Below are 5,000 nucleotides of genomic sequence, written 5' to 3'. Positions count from 1 at the left end.
GCATAGTTCACCATCTTTCGGGTCCCAACATGGACGCTCTTGCGCGACCGCCCCGACAGAGCGGGTGCGATCGGCCGGTCGTGCGCCGGCGCCCGCACGGGGCTCCGGGTCCGACCTCGTTCGGCCAAAGGCCGCCTTCACTTTCATTTCGCCTGCGAGTCTCGAACCACTCGACGACTCGCGCTCATGTTAGACTCCTTGGTCCGTGTTTCAAGACGGGTCGGGAGGGTGGCCGACGTGGCCACGGACCCCGAGCGCGTCGACGGCGCGCCACCGAAACGGCAGCCCGCCGAACACCGGCACTGCGTACAGTGCAGGCGAACGACAAGCCAGCCGAACGGCGACGGCCGCACACAGAGAGCGCGCGGCATCCTTTACTCGATCCGCCGCACCGCCCGCGCGCTGTAACACCCCCGCCGGAGCGGAGGCCACCTTCGCGCGGGGACTTAGACCGACGGCAAACCGGTCGTGACCCGCGCCGGTCGCTAGTGCGCTGAGACGGTGCGCGAGCCGACTCGGCAGCGGCGCCTTAAGCGTCCGCGAACCGAGACGGCGCGCTCCCGCACCCAACTGAAAGCGAGCCGGCGACCTGACGGGCCCTCCCGTTTGCCTCTCAACGGTTTCACGTACTCTTGAACTCTCTCTTCAAAGTGCTTTTCAACTTTCCCTCACGGTACTTGTCCGCTATCGGTCTCGCGACCGTATTTAGTCTTAGGTGGAGTTTACCACCCGCTTTGGGCTGCATTCCCAAACAACCCGACTCCGAGAAGACCCGAAGCGGCCAAGGCAAGCGCCCCTATGGGCCTAACACCCGCCGTGGGACGAGGCCTCGATCAGAAGGACACCGGCGCTCGCCGTTAGCCGCACTGGGACTTCCGTACGTCACAACTCGGCGCGCTCGAAAAGCGCGCAGATTCGACGCTGGACTCTTCCCGGTTCACTCGCCGTTACTCAGGGAATCCCTGTTGGTTTCTTTTCCTCCGCTTAATAATATGCTTAAATTCAGCGGGTGCTCTCGCCTGAACTCAGGTCGTATGTGTCAAGCGGGCCCGCTTCTTACACGGCCCGCTGGCATCGCAAGTCGTCGCCGCCGGCGCCGACCGAGCGCGTACCGTCGCCGCCTTGGCCCACGGTCGGTCTTGATCTCGTGACCGGACCGACCGACCTGGACCCGCCCCTCGAACGTAGTTGAACACGTCGAGGGGCCGGCGGTGTACGGGACACGCGGTCGCGCCGAGAAAGCTCGGCGACCGCTTCAACTTGGGGCGACGCCCGGCCGTCTTCGCAGAGGCCAGGCGACGGCCCTCGGGTGAGGACGAACGCGACCCTGAGGCAGACGCGGTCCCGGGATTGACCCGAGACCGCAATTCGCGTTCAGAAGGTCGACGTTCAATGTGTTCTGCAATTCACATTACTTCTCGCACTTGGCTGCGTCCTTCATCGACTCGCGAGCCGAGTGATCCACCGTTAAGAGTCGTCCTCGACGTTTCGCCCGGCGCCGAAGCGCGCGGACGTCACACTGTGGGATCGACCACAAAACCACCACCGACAACAACTGCACAAAAACACCAACAAACGGCGCCGAGCGACCGCCGGGCTGGGCCGGCGGCACATCGAGCGCGGTGCCCAGAAGCCACCATCGCACTCGGCTGCCTTGCTATGCCAACGTGTTACGCGTGTCGCACGGGGCGGAACCCCGATTGACGGCCGCCCTCTCGGCGGCACCCAAAGACAATTAAGTGCGCGGTCGGCCGGGGCCTACCACCACTTTCGGTAATGATCCTTCCGCAGGTTCACCTACGGAAACCTTATTACGACTTTTACTTCCTCTAAATGATCAAGTTTGATCGTCTTCTCGACACGCCGACGCGGCCGTTGCCAGCCGCGACGGGGCCGATCCAAGGATCTCACTAAACCATTCAATCGGTAGTAGCGACGGGCGGTGTGTACAAAGGGCAGGGACGTAATCAACGCAAGTTGATGACTTGCGCTTACTGGGAATTCCTCGTTCAAGGGAAACAATTGCAAGTCCCTATCCCAATCACGAATGAGGTTCAACGGGTTACCCGGACCTTTCGGCCTAGGTTAGACACTCGCTGCTTCACTCAGTGTAGCGCGCGTGCGGCCCCGGACATCTAAGGGCATCACAGACCTGTTATTGCTCAATCTCGTGTGGCTAAACGCCACTAGTCCCTCTAAGAAGTTAGACGCCGACCGAGAAGGTCGCGTAACTATTTAGCATGCCAGAGTCTCGTTCGTTATCGGAATTAACCAGACAAATCGCTCCACCAACTAAGAACGGCCATGCACCACCACCCACAGAATCAAGAAAGAGCTCTCAATCTGTCAATCCTACCTGTGTCCGGGCCGGGTGAGTTTCCCCGTGTTGAGTCAAATTAAGCCGCAGGCTCCACTCCTGGTGGTGCCCTTCCGTCAATTCCTTTAAGTTTCAGCTTTGCAACCATACTTCCCCCGGAACCCAAAGACTTTGGTTTCCCGGAAGCTGCCGGAAAGGTCGTCATGGTAACGCCTCCCGATCGCTAGTTGGCATCGTTTATAGTCAGAACTAGGACGGTATCTGATCGTCTTCGAACCTCTGACTTTCGCTCTTGATTAAAGAAAACATTCTTGGCGAATGCTTTCGCAGTAGTTCGTCTTCCGCCGATCCAAGAATTTCACCTCTAACGGCAGAGTACGGACGCCCCCGTCTGTCCCTCTTAATCATTACCTCGTGCTCCGAAAACCAACAAAATAGAACCGAGGTCCTATTCCATTATTCCATGCAACACTATGCAGGCGAACAGCCTGCTTTGAACACTCTAATTTTTTCAAAGTAAACTTATCGGCCACCGCCGACACTCAGTCAAGAGCACCGACGGAGAACCGAAGGTGAGGCGAACGCAACCAGTGACACGCCTTGCGACGGACCGGCGGCGCTCGCCCAAAATCCAACTACGAGCTTTTCAACCGCAACAACTTTAGCATACACTGTTGGAGCTGGAATTACCGCGGCTGCTGGGACCAGACTTGCCCTCCAATGGATACTCGTTAAGAGTTTTAGAATGTACTCATTCCAATTACAGGGCCTCGTTAGAGTCCTGTATTGTTATTTTTCGTCACTACCTCCCCGTGTCGGGAATGGGTAATTTGCGCGCCTGCTGCCTTCCTTGGATGTGGTAGCCGTTTCTCAGGCTCCCTCTCCGGAATCGAACCCTGATTCCCCGTTACCCGTTATCACAAAGGTAGGCACGTAGCGTACCTTCGACAGTTGATAGGGCAGACACTTGAATGATACGTCGTCGGTGCAGAGACCGTACGATCCGCGTGGTTATCCAGAGTCATCAAACGTCACAGGACGAACCCGGTCGGTTTTGATCTAATAAAAGCGCGCCTCCCGAAGTCGGCGCTTAATGCATGTATTAGCTCTAGAATTACCACAGTTATCCACTTCGCTTACGAGACCAAATAAACCAAGACTGATTTAATGAGCCATTCGCAGTTTCGCTTTACGAGAACTCGTACTTGCACCTGCATGGCTTAATCTTTGAGACAAGCATATCACTACTGGCAGGATCAACCAGATAGCTGCGACAGCTGCGCTCGGCCCTTGCTGGGCCGCCCGGCGCGTGCTCGTCGCATTCGTTTAAGACCGAGGCGATCGCCTGCGGCCGTACTCAGCTTCGACAGTCGCTGGCCGCGACGTCCACGCTCTCGCCGGCAGTGCCAGGCGGAGCGATTTGCGTTTTTTCTTTGTTCGCCCTCTCTCGGGCTCGATCCATTCAGTTTCGCACAAACAAGAGCTCTGCCGGCCGCCTGCAGCGGTGCCTAAAACCCGGGCATAACAATGCGACCGTTCTGCTAGGCCGACAAGCGCTCAAGCCAGACGCTCGATCGAACGCCCCCTACATATTAGTCGAGACAACTGCTCGCTCATTAGCATCGCGTTTGTACTTTAACTTTTTTTGGCTCGGCTTTTTTCGACGCCGATGCCGGCGACGCAGCACTCTCTCGCCCGCCAGCCACCGAGAAAAGGGTGCGCTCCGACCGGCCCCGCACCGCTCTTTCTTGGCTCATTCGAGTTTACTGTCTTTCGCTCTGACATGCCTTACCTAGGGTTAGGTTAGTATGCTTGCACGTTTGTACTTTAACTTTTTTCGGCTCGGCTTCTTTCGACGCCGATGCCGGCGACGCAGCACTCTCTCGGCCGCCAGCCACCGAGAAAAGGGTGCGCTCCGACCGGCCCCGCACCGCTCTTTCTTAGCTCATTCGAGTTTACTGTCTTTCGCTCTGACATGCCTTACCTAGGGTTAGGTTAGTATGCTTGCACGTTTGTACTTTAACTTTTTTCGGCTCGGCTTCTTTCGACGCCGATGCCGGCGACGCAGCACTCTCTCGCCCGCCAGCCACCGAGAAAAGGGTGCGCTCCGACCGGCCCCGCACCGCTCTTTATTGGCTCATTCGAGTTTACTGTCTTTCGCTCTGACATGCCTTACCTAGGGTTAGGTTAGTATGCTTGCACGTTTGTACTTTAACTTTTTTCGGCTCGGCTTCTTTCGACGCCGATGCCGGCGACGCAGCACTCTCTCGGCCGCCAGCCACCGAGAAAAGGGTGCGCTCCGACCGGCCCCGCACCGCTCTTTCTTAGCTCATTCGAGTTTACTGTCTTTCGCTCTGACATGCCTTACCTAGGGTTAGGTTAGTATGCTTGCACGTTTGTACTTTAACTTTTTTCGGCTCGGCTTCTTTCGACGCCAATGCCGGCGACGCAGCACTCTCTCGCCCGCCAGCCACCGAGAAAAGGGTGCGCTCCGACCGGCCCCGCACCGCTCTTTCTTGGCTCATTCGAGTTTACTGTCTTTCGCTCTGACATGCATTACCTAGGGTTAGGTTAGTATGCTTGCACGTTTGTACTTTAACTTTTTTCGGCTCGGCTTCTTTCGACGCCGATGCCGGCGACGCAGCACTCTCTCGCCCGCCAGCCACCGAGAAAAGGGTGCGCT

General features: G+C 57.5%; 2 non-coding genes and 1 pseudogene across 2 annotated transcripts; all 3 read right to left on the bottom strand.

Annotated features, from left to right (window-relative positions):
* LOC144425375 (large subunit ribosomal RNA) overlaps positions 1-1,033 on the bottom strand; it is a 3,687-nt pseudogene extending 2,654 nt beyond the window's left edge.
* Positions 1,034-1,322: 289 nt separating this feature from the next.
* Positions 1,323-1,476, bottom strand: LOC144425426 (5.8S ribosomal RNA). The gene has a single exon (XR_013477518.1). It is a non-coding gene; the product is annotated as a 5.8S ribosomal RNA (ribosomal RNA).
* Positions 1,477-1,774: 298 nt separating this feature from the next.
* On the bottom strand, positions 1,775-3,584 carry LOC144425323 (small subunit ribosomal RNA). Its single transcript, XR_013477467.1, has one exon. It is a non-coding gene; the product is annotated as a small subunit ribosomal RNA (ribosomal RNA).
* Positions 3,585-5,000: the final 1,416 nt, after the last annotated feature.

The sequence above is a fragment of the Styela clava genome, chromosome 7 (genome assembly GCF_964204865.1).
Source record: "Styela clava chromosome 7, kaStyClav1.hap1.2, whole genome shotgun sequence".
NCBI lineage: Eukaryota > Metazoa > Chordata > Ascidiacea > Stolidobranchia > Styelidae > Styela > Styela clava.
This window is presented reverse-complemented; position numbering and strand designations above follow the sequence as displayed.